Raw genomic sequence first — 20,246 nt, 5'->3', positions numbered from 1 at the left:
AAATGATTTAGAAAAAATATCTGAATGGTGCGAAAACTGGCAGTTGACCCTAAATAACGAAAATTGTGAGGTCATCCACATGAGTATAAAAAGGAACTCATTGAACTTTGATTACATGATAAGTCAGTCTAATCTAAAAGCCGTAAATTCAACTAAATACCTAGGTATTACAATTACGAACAACTTAAATTGGAAAGAACACATACAAAATGTTGTGGGGAAGGCTAACCAAAGGCTGTGTTTTATAGGCAGGACACTTAGAAAATGTAACAGACCTACTAAGGAGACTGCCTACACTACACTTGTCCGTCCTCTTTTAGAATACTGCTGCACGGTGTGAATGTGGCTGTCCAGCAGGGATACGACTTCCTCAAATCCTGCCCTGAAATGAGATCCATCCTTCATGAAATCCTCCCCACTCCACCAAGAGTGTCTTTCCGCCATCCACCTAACCTTCGTAACCTCTTAGTTCATCCCTATGAAATCCCCAAACCACCTTCCCTACCCTCTGGCTCCTACCCTTGTAACTGCCCCCGGTGTAACACCTGTCCCATGCACACTCCCACCACCACCTACTCCAGTCCTGTAACCCGGAAGGTGTACACGATCAAAGGCAGAGCCACGTGTGAAAGCACCCACGTGATTTACCAACTGACTTGCCTACACTGTGAAGCTTTCTATGTGGGAATGACCAACAACAAACTGTCCACTCGCATGAATGGACACAGGCAGACAGTGTTTGTTGGTAATGAGGATCACCCTGTGGCGAAACATGCCTTGGTGCACGGCCAGCGCATCTTGGCACAGTGTTACACCGTCCGGGTTATCTGGATACTTCCCACTAACACCAACCTGTCAGCACTCCGGAGATGGGAACTTGCCCTTCAGTATATCCTCTCTTCTCGTTATCCGCCAGGCCTCAACCTCCACTAATTTCAAGTTGCCGCCACTCATACCTCACCTGTCTTTCAACAACATCTTTGCCTCTTTACTTCCACCTCGACTGACATCTCTGCCCAAACTCTTTGCCTTTACAAATGTCTGCTTGTGCCTGTGTATGTGCGGATGGACATGTGTGTGTGTGCCAGTGTATACCTGTCCTTTTTTCCCCCTATGATAAGTCTTTCCGCTCCCGGTATTGGAATGACTCCTTACCCTCTCCCTTAAAACCCACAACCTTTCATCTTTCCCTCTCCTTCCCTCTTTCCTGATGAAGCAACCGTTTGTTGCAAAAGCTTGAATTTTGTGTGTATGTTTGTGTTTGTTTGTGTGTCTATCGACCTGCCAGCGCTTTTGTTTGGTAAGTCTCATCATCTTTATTTTTAGATTTATTTTTCCCATGTGGAATGTTTCCCTCTATTATATTCATATATATATATAACATTCCACGTGGGAAAAATATATTTAAAAACAAAGATGATGTGACTTACCATACCAAAGCGCTGGCAGGTCGATAGAAACACAAACAGACACATACATACACACAAGATTCAAGCTTTCGCAACAAACTGTTGCCTCATCAGGAAAGAGGGAAGGAGAGGAAAGGCGAAAGGATGTGGGTTTTAAGGGAGAGGGTAAGGAGTCATTCCAATCCTGGGAGCAGAAAGACTTACCTTAGGGGGAAAAAAGGACAGGTATACACTCGCACACACACACATATTCATCCGCACATACACTGACACAAGCAGACATTTGTAAAGGCAAAGAGTTTGCCTCTGTACTTCCGCCTCGACTGACAGTATCACAGAAATGATACAGGATTTGGGCTGGAAATCATTAGAAGAAATGCGTTTTTTGTTACGATGGAATCTTGTCACGAAATTCGAATCGCCAACTTTCTCCTCCGAATGCGAAAATATTTTGTTGACACTGACCTACGTAGGGCGGAATGATCACCACAATAAAATAAGGGAAATCAGAGCTCATATGGAAAGGTATAGGTGATCATTGTTTCCACGCGCTATACGAGATTGGAATAATAGAGAATTGTGAAGGTGGTTTGATGAACCCTCTGCCAGGCACTTCAATGTGATTAGCAGAGTTTCCATGTAGATGTAGGTGTAGTTTATTGATTCACTATATTGCATTGATAAGGTTCCTGTGACTGTCATGCAAATATGAAATCATGGTTTCAGGTATACTAAACTCCACTCCCTGTATAACTAGCACCTGAGAAGGCAGACATATTGTTCACTAAGGGATGAAGGAGCCCACAGTGATGTCACCTACCTTGAATCAGGAAATGGGGTTGTTCACAGCAACTGATACATATTCGCACAGACAGAGCAATGATGGCTGTTGCATCATAGACTGTCAGCATGGTGACCGTTGTTGCAGCTTTTCTTAACACAACAACAGAGGGGCAGACTGATAGTCAGTGATGTTGCCTATGACAAAACCGGATAGAGGTGTGGCACCACAGCTTCACAAAGGATGCATCCATGTATGGAGGCTCTAAGAAGGATGAATATTACCAGATAGCATTTATCATTGTCATACACACTGATCAGCTAGAAGATTATGACCGCCTACCTAGTAGCTGGTATGTCCACCTTTGGCACAGACAACAGTGGTGATAAATCCTAATATGGAAGCTATGGGAAACATGATCGTCATAGTGCTGTTAGTGGTCCGCAACCAGTGTATCATACTCCTTGGCCAACATGGTGCCTTACATGAGCTCCACTGGACCCATGGACGCCCACATGATTGTTGCTCAGAGCATAATGGAGCCATCACCAGCTTGTCTCCATTCCACATTACAGTTGTCAAGGAGCTGTTCCCCTGAAAGATGACAGATTTATCCCCTCCAATCAACATCATGAAGAAGGTACTGGGATTCAGGAGACCATGCAATGCTTTGCCACTGTGCCAACATTTACTGCCAATGTTCACGTGCCCATTTCAGTCACAGTTGCCGGTGTCATGGTGTTAACATTGGTGCATTCAGTGGGTGATCGGTTGCAGAGGCCTATTGTTAGAAGTGTTAGGTACACTGCATGTTCAGCCACACCTGTACTCTGCCGAGCATTATAGTCCGATGTTAGATCCTTCACTGTTTGTCACCAGTCCTATTTTACCAGTCTGCCCAGCCTATGACATCCAAAATCTGCAATGAGGGGTGGCTACCCAACCCTGTGACACCTACACATGGTTTCACCTTTGTTTCACCATGTCCTGAAGACACTCACCACAGCAGTCCTTGAAAAATGGACAAGTCATGCAGTTTCTGAAATGCTCTTGGCAAGCCTCTAAGCCATCACAATCTGCCCTCAGTCAAACTCAGATAGATTGCATGCTTTGCCCATCATAAATGTGGAAAGCACATTCACTGATGCTACATCCACCAGGTGTGTGTGTCTGACTAGCAGCATTCCTGACCAGGTGATGCTGCTATCACCTTGATGGGTTTATATTGATTGTAGGTCAGTGGTCATAATGTTCTTGCTGATCACTGTAGACACAGCACCAGGTTTGAGCGTATGGAGTGTCATTGGGTACACAACACAAAATAATTTGGGTGAAAATAAGTTTTAAAAGTACATCAAACATGGTCATCAGATACTTGTATATACCCTGCCTCAGCAATAGTAATGGCAAGACAGTTGAGGGGAAACTTGGAGAATATTTTCCGAAAATTTCGTGGTGATGTTACAGATTTAGGTGCAGATTTTAACTTAGCAGCTAAAGATTGGGAGACTAATCTGACTCAGGCATTTGGTAGGTAACGGTTATAAGAGCCTTATCTGAAAATCACCTTGAGCAGTTAATCAGAGAACTAACTTGTGAAGATAGCATCTTAGACCGGCTGGTGACAAACAGGCCTCAACTCTGTGACTCAATTAATGTAGAACAGGTAATTAATAATCACATGGTGATCACTGCATGGTGGAATATGGCTGTAATAGTAATACAGAGAAAGACAGGAAGATTTATCTGTTCAGCAAGTGTGACAAGATGCAGATTTCAGATTACCGGACAGTTCATCATGAAAATTTCATGTCGAGCACTGACAATACTGAACATCAATAGACAAATGTTTGAGATCATCATACAACACACTTTAGAAAATGTACTGAGCAGAATTGTGAGGGATGGTTTGACAGCCATGTTAGGAAGCTGCTACAACAGTAGAGAAAGCTTCACTGCAAATTTTGTATGTAACCAAAACCTCACACACAAATAAAAACTTAATGAAGCCAAAATTAGTATGAGGAGGGCCATGCATGAACTGTTCGATGAATAAAAGAGTAAAACTCTATCTACCAATTTGATAGAAAACCTGAGAATTTCTGGTCTTAACATTAAATCAGGAAACAGATTGAAGTCATTATCTCAGTTACTCTCTGACCATAATGGTGCTGAAACAGAAAATGACGTAGGAAAGGCTAAATACTAAACATCGTTTTCCAAAACTGTCTCACAGTGGAAAATCACATTATGTACACAATCTGTTACACAAAGTTTTTTTTTTTTTTCATTTTGATACCATATGCAGTTATGCCTTATTTAATCATTACTGCTGAGAAAGATGTTTGTCACTGTCACGTGCTCATGCTTAGCTGCTGGTTTTGTTATTTTGTTGTTTAATTTATAAATAGAGAGGTTTTAGCTTGGAATATCATATATGTATGGAATTCTACACAATATTAATTTTGTCTGAACTCTGTTTTTTATTACTTTATTAACAACTTTTCAAACCATGTATGGTTCCTCTTCACTGTAGCTGTCATTTGTTCCATCAATCACTACTCCATTGTTAGTTCTACTGTAATATTGGGTCTTTTCATTAACATTTTCTGTGACATCACAACTGGAATAAATTAATAATTGGTTCCTTTTACCAACTTGCTGACTCTGATGGTACTGTTGCTGAACACTTCAAAGGAAGCTAGAGTGTTAAATCAAATATGTACCCCACTCACACAATTATAGCATGTGGAGATTTCAATCTATCCTCAATGGTGAAAATACATGTTTATGATTGGTGGTAGGCGTAAAAAAATTATCCAATATCATACTGAATGCTTTTTCAGAAAATTATGTAGAATATTTACTTCAGGTGCTCATCTAGGCTTTAAATTGTTGTGATGAAATACTTGCCCTCTTTGAATAAATAATCCTGAGCAAATAGGGAGCATTGTGGTAGATATAGGGATTAGCAATCACAAGGTTGTTCTAGTGAGACTGAGTACTACAACACCCAAACCACCGAAAAATAAATGCAAGAAGTACATCTATTTTTTTTTTTAAAGTAGATAAAAATTCACTTGATGCCTTGCTAAGACACAACTGAAATTCCTTCCAATCTGACTACATAAGCATAGACCAAATATGGCTTAAATTCAGAGAAATAGTATCAGTAGCAATTGAGAGACATAAACAAAATAAATTAACAAAAGATGGCACTGATTCCCCATGGTACACAAAACAGCTCAAAATGATGTTGCAAAAGCAATGGAAAGAAAGGCATGCCAAATTTATAAGAATGCAAAAGCACTAAGATCTGTTAAGTTTTACAGAAGCTCAAAATTCATCATGAACTTCAATGCAAGATCCTTTTAATAATTTCCATAGTGAAACTCCATCTCAAAATCTGACAGGAAACCCAAAGAAATTCTGGTCATATGTAAATTACACCAGCAGAAAGACACAATCAATACCCTCACTACACAAGAACTACAGTGATCTTACTTATGACATTGCCACTAAACCGGAGTTACTAAATAGTTTTCAGAAGTCTCTTCACCAAAGAAGATGAAGTAAGTACTCCAGAATTTGAATCAAATATAAATGCCAGCATGAGTAACTTAGAAGTTGATACCCTTGGTGTAGTGAAGCAGCTTAAATCAATTAATAAAGGCAAGGTCTCTGATCCCGATTGTATACCAGTCAGGTTCTTTTGGAGTATGCTGATACAGTAGCTCCATACTTAGCAATGATGTGCAGCAGCTCACCAGTAGAAAGATCTGATCCTAAAGACTGGAAAGGTGCCCAAGTCACACCAATGCCCATGAAAGGAAATAAGAGTGACCTGCTGGATTACAGACCGATACCACTAATGCTGATCTGCAGAAGGATTTTGAAACATATACTGTGTTGAAGCACTATGAATTGCCTAGAAGAAAATGATTTATTAACCAATAGCCAACATGCATTCAGAAAATACTAGCCTTTTATTCCCACGAAGTAATGAATAATAATAATAATAATAATAATAATATTTATTCAACATCAAATAATCAAATACAATCCCTAGAAATAATACAGTTTCAGGGTATCATACAGATTATTCTTCTGAATACATCAGCTTATAAATTACAAACTAAAGATTTGTTTGTATTAATAAATTTTACATTTTGATGCATTTTACATTCGGTAGTATACGATCACAATATTACAAATATTGTTGTTATCAACATTATATTTGTTGTAGCTAAAAACAAAGATGATGTGACTTACCAAACGAAAGCGCTGGCAGGTCGATAGACACACAAACAAACACAAACATACACACAAAATTCAAGCTTTCGCAACAAACTGTTGCCTCATCAGGAAAGAGGGAAGGAGAGGGAAAGACGAAAGGATGTGGGTTTTAAGGGAGAGGGTAAGGAGTCATTCCAATCCCCCTTACCATAGGGGGAAAAAAGGACGGGTATACACTCGCACACACACACACATATCCATCCACACATATACAGACACAAGCAGACATATTTAAAGACAAAGAGTTTGGGCAGAGATGTCAGTCGAGGCGGAAGTGCAGAGGCAAAGGTGTTGTTGAATGACAGGTGAGGTATGAGTGGCGGCAACTTGAATTAGCGGACACTGAGGCCTGGTGGGTAACGGGAAGAGAGGATATATTAAAGAGCAAGTTCCCATCTCCGCAGTTTGGATAGGTTGGTGTCGGTGGGAGGTATCCAGATAACCCGGACGGCGTAACACTGTGCCAAGATGTGCTGGCCGTGCACCAAGGCATGTTTAGCCACAGGGTGATCCTCATTACCAACGAACACTGTCTGCCTGTGTCCATTCATGCAAATGGACAGTTTGTTGCTGGTCATTCCCACATAGAATGCATCACGGTGTAGGCAGGTCAGTTGGTAAATCACGTGGGTGCTTTCACACATGGCTCTGCCTTTGATCATGTACACCTTCCAGGTTACAGGACTGGCATAGGTGGTGGTGGGAGGGTGCATGGGACAGGTTTTACACCGGGGGCAGTTACAAGGATAGGAGCCAGAGGATAGGGAAGGTGGTTTGGGGATTTCATAGGGATGAACTAACAGGTTACGTAGGTTAGGTGGATGGCGGAAAGACACTCTTGGTGGAGTGGGGAGGATTTCATGAAGTATGGATCTCATTTCAGGGCAGGATTTGAGGAAGTCGTATCCCTGCTGGAGAGCCACATTCAGAGTCTGGTCCAGTCCCGGAAAGTATCCTGTCACAAGTGGGGCACTTTTGTGGTTCTTCTGTGGGAGGTTCTGGGTTTGAGGGGATGAGGAAGTGGCTCTGGTTATTTGCTTCTGTACCAGGTCGGGAGGGTAGTTGCGGGATGCGAAAGCTGTTGTCAGGTTGTTGGTGTAATGGTTCAGGGATTCTGGACTGGAGCAGATTCGTTTGCCATGAAGACCTAGGCTGTAGGAAAGGGACCGTTTGATGTGGAATGGGTGGCAGCTGTCATAATGGAGGTACTGTTGCTTGTTGGTGGGTTTGATGTGGACGGACGTGTGAAGCTGGCCATTGGACAGATGGAGGTCAATGTCAAGGAAAGTGGTGTGGGATTTGGAGTAGGACCAGGTGAATCTGATGGAACCAAAGGAGTTGAGGTTGGAGAGGAAATTCTGGAGTTCTTCTTCACTGTGAGTCCAGATCATGAAGATGTCATCAATAAATCTGTACCAATCTTTGGGTTGGCAGGCCTGGGTAACCAAGAAGGCTTCCTCTAGGCGACCCATGAATAGGTTGGCGTACGAGGGGGCCATCCTGGTACCCATGGCTGTTCCCTTTAGTTGTTGGTATGTCTGGCTTTCAAAAGTGAAGAAGTTGTGGGTCAGGATGAAGCTTCATCCTGACCCACAACTTCTTCACAGAACCTTGAGGCACCCCATATTTGATATCAGTAATTTGAGATTTGTATGACCCACTGTTTGTTTTAAGCAAGACAAATTGTTTTCTATTGCTCATATACAATTTTATTAGCTCATAGCCAGTTCCTCTGATACCCAGATTCCACAGCTTGTCAAGGAATATGGTGATGTTGACACAATCAAAAGCTTTTTCTAGATCAAGGAACACTCCAGTTACATACTCCTTGTTCTCTATGGCCGTTATTATTTTGTCTATTAATTGTGCTGCTGCTACTGAAGTTGACTTGTTTTTCATAAAGCCATTCTGATTCTCAAATATTAATTTGTGTTGACTCAGGAATGTCATTAGTCTAGTATAAATAACTTTCTCAACTACCTTAGAAAATGCAGGTAAGATTGAGATGGGTCGGTAGTTTTCAATTTTAGATTTATCACCTTTCTTGTAAATCGGGGTTACTTGTGCTATCTTTAGACTATTTGGGAAACAACCTGATGCAATTACATCATTTACTGTTGTGGCCATGGCGTCAGATATGTTATCTATACATCTTTTTAGTGTACTGATTGACAATCCATCATAGCCTGCTGATTTTCTATTTTTTTAATGACATTACTATGTTTTGAGTTCCTTGCTATTGGTTGGGTCCAAGTATATGCTTTGTTTGACTGGAGTGCCCTTATATCTATGCTGAAGATTCTTAAAATGGTCATTGACAGATTTTCCAACAGAAGAAAAGCACTCATTAAAAACATATGCAATCTGACATTGACATTTCATGATACACCATTTATGGTTTATAGTAAGATCACCAGGGGATGTCTAGTGGATTTCATATTTTTAGATTTCCAGAAGACTTTTGACACAAGTGATTTCCAATCAAACTGCTTGCCTATGGAGTATCATCTCAGTTGTGAGACTGGATTCAGGATTTCCTGTTAGAAAGGCCACAATATACAGTGCTCAATAGAAAAAAAGAAAAACAGAAGTAATGTGTGTTGTTCCCTATGGAAGTGTTATAGGCCCTCTGCTGCTCCTGATCTAGGATTTAGGAGACAATCTGAGCTGCTTTCTCAGACTGTTTGCATATGACGCTGTCATTACCATCTATAATGGTCATCAGGTGATCAAAACCAACTGCAGAATGATATATATGAGATGTGCATACAGTGCAAAAAGTGGCAATTGACTCTAAATAATGAAAAGTCATTCACATGAGTACTAAAATGATTCCATTACATTTCAGTCACACATATCTAAATACTGAATGATTATTATTCTGAATAACTTAAATTGAAATGATCACACAAATAATGTTGTGAAGAAAGCAAACCAAAAACTGTGATTCATTGGCAGACCACTTAGAAAATGCAACAGGTCTACTCCAGACTTTAATTACACTACACTTGTCCACCACCTTCTGGAGTACTGCTGTGCATTGTGGATCCACATCAGTTTGGACTGATGAAGGATATTGAAAAAGTCCAAAGGAGAGCAGCTCATTTTGTATTATCACAAAAAATGGAGAGAGTGTCATGGAAATGATATGCAAATTGGGGTGAAGATCATTAAAACAAAGCCATCTGTTGTTGCAGCAGCATCTCCTCATGAAATTTCAGTCACCAACTTTCTCCCCAGAGAGTGAAATTCCTTTGTTGGCACCCACCTGTAGAGCAAGAAATGGTCATCGTAATTAAATAAGAGAAATCAGAGCTCACATCGAAATATGTAAACGTTAATTTTTCCCATATGCTGTTTGAGAGTGGAATGATAGTGAAATAGCTTGAAAGTGATTTGACAAACCCTCTGCTAGGCCTGTAACTGTGAATTGCAGAATTATCAAGTGGATATAGATATACAAATAGATGCACCCACTGAAAAGTTTGGTTACAAGTTACCAAGAGATGGGCATGTCACTATTTGTCAGCCACTAACATTGATAATGTCTGACATAAAGTTGAAACAGCGTGGAATGACGTACCTGTATCTGTCATCTAAGTTGAATTTGACTCATTTTCTACTCAGGTTACAGCCACTGTTTCTACCAGATGTGGCAGCTCTGTATACTAAATTTTATACACTCTATAACCTCAAATCACCTACAAATTCAATCATATATTCATACTACTACATTGTACATGCACAGTAAGTAAAATATCAATATTTCCTGCCCTTCCTGGTGTTGTAATTTTAATGGCCAACAGTGTTCATTTTTTTCCTTAAAGTTCTGTAATTGTAATACAGTGCAGTATTTTTTTAACAATGATAAACCATGCTTCATATGAGTTGCCTTTTCTGTTCAGAATGTTGCTAAATGATGACTGATTACTATTGCCAATTCTTGAGATGTCTCCAACAGAGTTGATGCTTTACTCTTGCCTACTACTTAGTATTCTGTCATATATATGTGTCTTACTACTTATTAAGTGGTTTTATTTTATTTTTACTTTTTTTATTTGGTACGCATATTCGATGGATCTGTACATGCGAGTCATTCGCCTGGATGTGGAACATGTCAATACAATTGTACAAATACAATTAATGCTATTGAATAGTAATATAATACAATGATATAGATATTGATAAGTATCACTTTTTCTCATTTACAAGCTGTCATTTAACTAGTATAGCAATTCACACTATAACATTATAACTATAACATTCACACTATAATAGTAATATCATATCATCCATCTAATAACAAAGAGACTAAATACATCTATTATTAAGGGAGTGCATTATTTCTGGACAAGAATTCGTCTAAGGAGTACAGCGGATGGCCAAGCAGGTATTTTTTTAAAATGCCTTTGAACAGCATTTCATTTTCTCTTGTACATGTAATATTATTAAGCAATGCATTAAAAGTCTTTATAGCAGCATACTTTACTCCCATCTGTACAAGTGACAAATTTTTTTGTTCGACATGTAGATCTTCTTTACCTCTAGTGTTGTAGTTATGGTATGAACATTTAACAACATTCATCAGAGAGTACATGTACTGACATGTTGTAGTCAGTATTTCTAACTTTGTGAAAAGTTTTTTACATGAGGTTCATGGAGGAACCCCACACGTGATTCTGACTGTTCTCTTCTGAGCAGTAAAGATTTATTTTTATCCCAGAAGATTATTCCATAACTCATTAATGAGTGAAAGTATCCAAAGTAAGCTGATTTTAAAATGTTGATGTTCCCAAAATGAGCAATGATTCTTAAAGCAAAAGTTTCTGATGAAAGTCTTTTTAGAGTAAGGGACACATGCAGTTCACAGTTGAGCCTACTGTCAATGTGAACCCCTAGGAATTTAGTGGAGTGCACCTGTTCTAGTTCCTGGTTGTCATGAGCAATTACTATATTTTCTGGAGTTTTATTTCTTGAGTGGAACTGTATAAAATTAGTTTTTTAAAAATTTGCTGAAAGAGAATTAATTGAAAATCAAGCTGTAACTTCTCTGAGTATATCATTAACATCAGTCTCCAGATCAGCAGTAAACTTACCATCTACTACAAAGCTTTGTATCATAAGCAAACATTGGGAATTCACAATTTTTACCAATGGACAGGGGTAAATCATTGTTGTTATTGTGGTCTTCAGTCCTGAGACTGGTTTGATGCAGCTCTCCATGCTACTCTATCCTGTGCAAGCTTCTTCATCTCCCAGTACCCACTGCAACCTACATCCTTCTGAATCTGTTTAATGTATTCATCTCTTGGTCTCCCTCTACGATTTTTACCCTCCACGCTGCCCTCCAATACTAAATTGGTGATCCCTTGATGCCTCAGAACATATCCTACCAACTGATCCCTTCTTCTAATTCCCTCAGCATCACCCGACTTAATTCGACTACATTTCATTATCCTAGTTTTGCTTTTGTTGATGTTCATCTTATATTCTCTTTTCAAGACACTATCCATTCCGTTCAACTGCTCTTCTAAGTCCTTTCCTGTCTCTGACAGAATTACAATGTCATTGGCGGACCTCAAAGTTTTTATTTCTTCTCCATGGATTTTAATACCTACTCCGAATTTTTCTTTTGTTTCCTTCACTGCTTGCTCAATATACAGATTGAATAACATCAGGGATAGGCTACAACCCTGTCTCACCCCCTTCCCAACCACTGCTTCCCTTTCATGCCCCTCGACTCTTATAACTGCCATCTGGTTTCTGTACAAATTATAAATAGCCTTTGACTCCCTGTATTTTACCCCTGCCACCTTCAGAATTTGAAAGAGAGTATTCCAGTCAACATTGTCAAAAGCTTTTTCTAAGTCTACAAGTGCTAGAAACTTAGGTTTGCCTTTCCTTAATCTAGCTTCTAAGATAAGCCATAATGTCAGTATTGCCTCACGTGTTCCAGCATTTCTATGGAATCCAAACTGATCTTCCCCAAGGTCGGCTTGTACTAGTTTTTCCATTCATCTGTAAAGAATTTGTGTTAGTATTTTGCAGCTGTCACTTATTAAAGTGATAGTTCGGTAATTTTCACATCTGTCAACACCTGCTTTCTTTGGGATTGGAATTATTATATTCTTCTGAGGGTATTTCGCCTGTCTCATACATCTTGCTCACTATATGGTAGAGTTTTGTGAGGCCTGGCTCTCCCATGGCTGTCAGTAGTTCTAATGGAATGTTGTCTATTCCCGGGGCCTTGTTTCGACTTAGGTCTCTCAGTTCTCTGTCAAACTCTTTACGCAGTATCATATCTCCCATTTCATCCTCATCTACATCCTCTTCCATTTCCATAATATTGTCCTCAAGTACATCGCCCTTGTACAGACCCTCTAGATACTCCTTCCACCTTTCTGCTCTCCCTTCTTTGCTTAGAACTGGGTTCCCATCTGAGCTCTTGATATTCATACAAGCGGTTCTCCTTTCTCCAAAGGTCTCTTTAATTTTCCTGTAGGCAGTATCTATCTTAGCCCTAGTTAGGTAAGCCTCTACATCCTTGCATTTCTCCTGTAGCCATACCTGCTTAGCCGCTTTGCACTTCCTGCTGATCTCATTTTTGAGACTTTGTATTCCTTTTTGCCTACTTCATTTACTGCATTTTTATATTTTCTCCTTTCATCAATTAAATTCAATATTTCCTCTGTTACTCAAGGATTTCTACTAGCCCTCGTCTTTTTACCTACTTTATCCTCTGCTGCCTTCACTATTTCATTCCTCAAAGCTACCCATTCTTCTTCTACTGTATTTCTTTCCCCCAATACTGTCAATTGATCCCTTATGCTCTCCCTGAAACTCTGTACAACCACTGGTTTAGTCATTTTATCCAGGTCCCATCTCCTTAAATTCCCACCTTTTTGCAGTTTCTTCAGTTTTAATCTACAGTTCATAACCAATAGATTGTGGTCAGAGTTCACATCTGCCCCTGGAAATGCCTTACAATTTAAAATCTGGTTCCTAAATCTCTGTCTTACCATTATATAATCTATCTGAAACCTTTCAGTATCTCCAGGTTTCTTCCATGTATACAAACTTCTTTTATGATTCTTGAACCAAGTGTTAGCTATGATTAAGTTGTGCTCTGTGCAAAATTCTACCAGGCGGCTTCTTCTTTCATTTCTTAGCCCCAATCCATATTCACCTACATCTACATCTACATCTACATCCATACTCTGCAAGCCACCTGATGGTGTGTGGCGGAGGGTACCTTGAGTATCTCTATTGGTTCTCCCTCCTATTCCAGTCTCATATTGTTCGTGGAAAGAAGGATTGTCGGTATGCTTCTGTGTGGGCTCTAATCTCTCTGATTTTATCCTCATGGTCTCTTTGCGAGATATACGTAGGAGGGAGCAATATACTGCTTGACTCTTCGGTGAAGGTATGTTCTCGAAACTTTAACAAAAGACCGTACCGAACTACTGAGCATCTCTCCTGCAGAGTCTTCAACTGGAGTTTATCTATAATCTCTGTAACGCTTTCACAATTACTAAATGATCTTGTAACGAAGTGTGCTGCTCTCCGTTGGATCTTCTCTATCTCTTCTATCAACCCTATCTGGTACGGATCCCACACTGCCGATCAGTATTCAAGCATTGGGCGAACAAGCGTACTGTAACCTACTTCCTACTTCCTAAGTTTCCTTCTCTCCCTTTTCCTACTACTGAATTCCAGTCACCCATGACTATTAAATTTTGGTCTCCCTTCATTATCTGAATAATTTCTTTTATTTCATCATACATTTCTTCAATTTCTTCATCATCTGCAGAGCTAATTGGCATATAAACTTGTACTACTGTAGTAGGTGTAGGCTGTGTGTCTATCTTGGCCACAGTAATGCGTTTACTATGCTGTTTGTAGTAGCTTACCCGCACTCCTATTTTTTTATTCATTATTAAGCCGACTCCTGCATTACCCCTATTTGATTTTGTATTTATAACCCTGTATTTGCCTGACCAAAAGTCTTGTTCCTCCTGCCAGCGAACTTCACTAATTTCTACTATATCTAACTTTAACCTGTCCATTTCCCTTTTTAAATTTTCTAACCTGCCTGCTTGATTAAGGGATCTGACATTCCACGCTCCGATCCGTAGAACACCAGTTTTCTTTCTCCTGATAATGACGTCCTCCTGAGTAGTCCCCGCCCGGAGATCCGAATGGGGGACTATTTTACCTCTGGAATATTTTACCAAGAGGATGCCATCATCATTTACCCATACAGTAAAGCTGCATGCCCTCGGGAAAAATTACGGCTGTAGTTTCCCCTTGCTTTCAGCCATTCACAGTGCCAGCACAGCAAGGCCGTTTTGGTTAGTGTTACAAGGCCAGATCAGTCAATCATCCAGACTGTTGCCCCCAACTACTGAAAAGGCTGCTGCCCCTCTTCAGGAACCACACATTTGTCTGGCCTCTCAACAGATAACCCTCCTTTGTGGTTGCATCTATGGTACGGTTAACTGTATCGCTGAGGCACGCTAGCCTCACCACCAATGGTAAGATCCATGGTTCTTGGGCGGGGAGGGGGGGGGGGATAATTAACATATATTAAAAACAGCAGGGGTCCAAGGACAGATCCCTGGGGAGCTCCATGCTGTATTTTGCCTTCCCGGTGGGGTCAGGGATTTTCTCTGCCTCGTGATGACTGGGTGTTGTGTGCTGTCCTTAGGTTAGTTAGGTTTAAGTAGCTCTACGTTCTAGGGGACTGATGACCATAGATGTTAAGTCCCATAATGCTCAGAGCCATTTTGTATTTTGCCCCATTCAGAATCCACTAGATCAGAATATCCTCTCTTGCAGCCATTTAGAACCACCTTTTGTTTCCTGTCTTCGAGATATGATTTTAGCCAATTACCTATAGGCCCTTTGATTCCATAATGATAGGCCTTCCCCAAGGGTATCTTATGGTTTACACAATGAAAGGCCTTGGAAAGATCACAGAAGACACTAACTGCTCACTTCTTACTATTAATAGATTCCAAGACATCATTTGTGCATGAGTATGAAGCGGGAACGTGTTGTATCCCCGCTTACAGTCGCTCATGTGCAGTGAACCGGCATTTATCGCCGTGCCCACGCACTATGCTCATGGGAGAGGCTTTGTGGCAATAAATGGCTAAAGCGGTTTCTGGACAGGACACATTTATTTTTCCCGCCGTTACAATAAATGACAAATAATATACTTCGCTAATGTCCGCCTATATAGGCGCGTTGCACTGGTGGCACGGCTCGGTCACCGATCCCGGAGGGTGCACACTCCAGTGACGAGCCGTGGCGCGGCCGCGTGGACCGAGCGAGACAAAAGGCCGCGTCACAGAATGTTCTGCTCTTGGCGCGACCGGAGGCGCCGTAACGTCCGCGAAGAAGCGAAAGACAATTTAACGGCGACTGCGTTTACAACCGCGCGTATGCATTTACGGCGGAGTCACGTTGACTCGACGCACGTGGTCCGCGGCGGAAGAACTGGGGAGACGTGTGTCGCGTCGCGTCGACTAGCTCGTACTGGTGGCAGCTTTGTTCCCGTGCGGTCCGGTGTGCGACGCACCGTTGCCGAAATTCCGCATAACGGTACAGCTGCCCCTACTTGTGTCGGCAGTGCCGTAGTTCAGCCCTCCGTGCGTTGGACGGTGCTGCCGCCACAAGTATATGGCACGCTCTGTGGAAACCCCTTTTTAAAAACCAAACTGTCTATGGTTAATAATATTAAGTTTATCAAGATGTACCACAATCCTGATATATACTGCCTTTTCAAGAACCTTTGAAAACGTTGTTAAGAGAGAGACAGGACAATAATTTTTGACATCTATAGCATTGCCAGACTTGAAACGAGTTCCCACAATGGCATATTTCATTCTCTCTGGAACAACTCCCTCATAAAGAAATATGTTACAAACGTGAGTAACTACTACACTTTACTGCAGGCTTTCGACAGTTTACTAGAGATGTTATCGATACTTGAAGATCCTTTACTTTTCAATGAATGAATTATTTTTGTTATTTCATTGACAGTTATGCGTGGTATGTTTATATCATTAAAACTTTGTGGGAGGTTAGGTTTCAGAATATCTGCAGCCTCCCTTAGGTCACCACTGCAACCTATTTGAGAAGTGACAGTTAGAAAGTCGTTGTTAAAAGTGTCTGCTATCTGTTTACTATCAGTTATTTCCAAATTGTTAATTTTTAGGACAGCAGTTTTTGCATTGTCAGACGGTGCAATACCTGTTTCCCTTTTTTGTTACATTCCAGATCATTCTGATTTTAATATTTGAACAATTAATTTAAGATTCTATACACATACTTTTAGATTTTTTTAATGACTTTAGTTGAAATTTTACAGTATGTCCTATAATAGTTCATATGGAGGGGATTATTGGATTGTCTGGATATTATATACAGTTCTCTTTGTCTCTGGCATGATATTTATGCCCTTGGTGAGCCATAGTTTTTTGTTTGATTGCCTGTTCTGTAGTCTGCAGACCTTTTTTGGAAAGACACTTTCAAATATACTTGATAATTCATAAGTAAATACATTATATTTTATCATCATTTGCAAGATAAACATACCATCAGTCAGTCTCCCGAATGCATAATTTGAAGTTTTGGATATTTTCCTCATTCGTGTTTCTAATGGTTTTCCACTATGCACCAGCTTTGCTCTGATTTATATTAAAGTTGTCAATTGTGAGTATTTGCCTATCATGATCAAAGAGACCATTTATGACTTTTTCAACGTTGATGTAATGAGTTCTGCTCATATCTACAAAGATATTGTCTATTAGAGTGCTGAAAGTGGCAGTAGTTCTTGTGGGAAAACTGACAGCGGAGACAAAATTATAGGTATGCATTAAATTTGCAAACTCTGTCTTAGAGGATGAGCTTCCGAGAAAGTCTATATTAATATCTGCAGTCACTATAGTATTCCTGTATTGCTTTGTGAGATGCAATAGCACAGAATCTAATTGTTTCATGAATACTTTAAAATTACCAGATGGAGCCCTGTATACTGCTTTGATTGCCAGTTTCTTGTTAGCTTCTACTATTCCTGTGACACATGCCTCAAAGTGTTTCTGTACACAATATTTCTCTACATCTATTGTATCAAAGGACAGGCTGTTTTTCACATAAGTAGCTGCCCCTCCTTTGCTCATATGCTTTCTACAAAAGGAGGTAGCTAATACATAGTTTGGAATATTCAGCATTTCGATGCCAACAGTGGCATAGTGTTCTGTCAGACAGAGAATATGAGCACAATTTGCGCCTGTTGGTTCATCAATATTTACAATAAATTGGTCTAACTGTGTTTCTTTTGACATACCAGTATTACAGGAACAGTTTTCTGCAGGGAATGGGGAGCTGTTGTGCTGGTAACACCCACATTTGTTGTAATTAACTGCATTACTTACATTCCGATTGGAACCTTCCCCCTTCTGCCCCAGTACCATAAAAAATCTCCATTTGCAGCTGAGGACTTGCTTGATCTCATGTGGAGCAGCTGCAGTCACTACTGTGCTCCTTTTTGCCATAGAGGGTGGATCTTCTATTGGTGTGGTTTCTACCCAGTCAACTGGTACACTTGATCCCGTGGAGGTTGGTGTTGCTGTTTCTGCTACTGACGACCATTCTTCCTCCTTAAAGGCTGCTGCTGCATCAGAAGTTGGTAGTGGACTAACTCTTCCCACTTGAGTTGTAACTGCTGGCGCTGTCTTGCTTTTATATAGAAGACCTGTTTGTGTTGATTCACATACAGGTGCTGCTGCATATGAAGTCTTTCCTTCAGCTGTTTCATTACTTTTGAACGAGTATTTTGACAACACTGTCTGTATTTCTTCCAGTGGTACAGTTTCAATGGGCACAGGTGCTTTTAGTGTGATTGGAGGAGTGGTGTTTTCAAATAGTTTGAATGTTTCTGCTAATAGCGCTTTAGCAAGTACACGTTTTCCTAGCCGGTTCCTGTGCATTCCATGTCGAGTAAACTGGTTTCTCTCTTCGGAATTACTGTCCAAAAACTCCACATCCTCGAATGCCTTGCACACCTTTTGAAACATTCTGTTTATGAATTTGATTTCATTATTTAAACATGAACTGTTTATTAAGTCATGTCTGTGTTGGATGCTAACAACGATTGTTTTTCTTGGCAAGATTCTTTCCAGTGCATTTTGCAATGCTGTGATTGCATTTTACGACTCATTTTTATAAACATCATTAGCTCCAGTAATAATTACACAAACATTGTTTGGTTGAGGGTTTAAATCTTTAATTATTTGCTGGAAAGGGGCCCTGGGTTTTGCTGTGTCAGTAACAGAATATTTAGATTGCATATTCATAAGAATAGTGGCTAAATCTCATCCTTGGCTGTCTGCAAATATACAAACTTTTGGTTTTGTTTCGTCTTCTCTCAATAATTTCATTTGTCAGAGTTTCTCTTGTGCAATGGCTTCAAATGCGTTTCTCACAACTATAGCAGATATTGGAGCACTTTGAGTTTCATTAACAGTTTCTTTAAGAGTGTTGTAGGTTTCACTTTGTACATTTTTCACACATTCAAAGAATTAATTAATGATATGATGCCATTGAATGAATTTACAATGAACTTTCCAGCACATTTTGACAATTATACCTCATTACCAATGTATAAAAATCAACTGGCAGGAATGTTCTGCTGCTTGCAACCTGTAATATCGCCCATAATTCCTTATTCTTCAAGTGTTTTTTCTCCAGTCTTTGATGGCTTTAATGAGGAAACTATTCTAAGGCAATGGAGGTAGACCACACTATCATTTCAGTCTTATTTTCATTTCAAGTGATCCCAAAATCTCACTCATGAATAAAACTCTTACAATGATGCTTGTGACAATGCATTTTATTAGTAGCAGTACCTTAGTACTCTTTTATGTATCTATATGGATTTCATAAAGAACACACCTATTACAAATACCATAAGCTTTCATAATGTAAAAAATACAGCTATGTATTTCTTATTTCTGTCCTTTAGTAATGCTTTCAGATTCCTGATTTGTTCCACATATCCTCATCCATCTTTGAAAACAGTCTGACAGTCATTAATTTTGGGTTCTGCTTGTCCATTTAATAACATTACTGACAAGGGAAGGAGCTTGTGTTATCTGGTGGTAGTGATTTACCTTAATGATTAATGAAAACAGTACAGTTACCCCCATTATTTTTTTTATTTATTATTATTTTCTTTTAATGCATCAGTAAGCGTTTCTGTTAGTCTGACAATGTCATGTGACTAGGGCCTCCCATCGGGTTCGCCGGGTGCAAGTCTTTCGATTTGACACCACTTTGGTGACTTGTGCATCAAGTAGGATGAAATGATGATGATTAGGACAAGACAACACCCAGTACCTGAGTGGAGAAAATCTCCGTCCCAGCCTGGAATCGAAACCAGGCCCTTAGGATTGACATTCTGTCGCATTGACCACACTGCTACTGAGGGAGGACCAGTCTGAGAATGGAAAGTCCTGAGTGAAATAACAATAACATGGAAAGAATAGATTGCTTCTCAGCACACATAGGAGGTGTTTAGTTGCAAACAGGCACACTGAAACAGACCGTTAAAACAAAAAGCTTTCAGAAAAGTCCTCCTTCTGCAATGCAAAACACACACATTCATGCAAACACAACTTGCACATACATGGCCACTGTCTCGGGGTTCTAGCTTCAATATTTTAGCAGTCCCTTTCATTGTGTCTTTCCATCAG

The 20,246-nt window shown here is 40.1% G+C and overlaps 1 protein-coding gene across 3 annotated transcripts in view; it reads left to right on the top strand.

The window, feature by feature from the left end:
* LOC126458569 (serine protease snake-like) overlaps positions 1 to 20,246 on the top strand; it is a 720,709-nt gene that overhangs the window by 195,687 nt on the left and 504,776 nt on the right. The gene's annotated exons all lie outside the window — the stretch shown is intronic.

This window comes from Schistocerca serialis, chromosome 2 (assembly GCF_023864345.2).
Source record: "Schistocerca serialis cubense isolate TAMUIC-IGC-003099 chromosome 2, iqSchSeri2.2, whole genome shotgun sequence".
NCBI classification, from domain to species: Eukaryota; Metazoa; Arthropoda; class Insecta; order Orthoptera; family Acrididae; genus Schistocerca; species Schistocerca serialis.
This window is presented reverse-complemented; position numbering and strand designations above follow the sequence as displayed.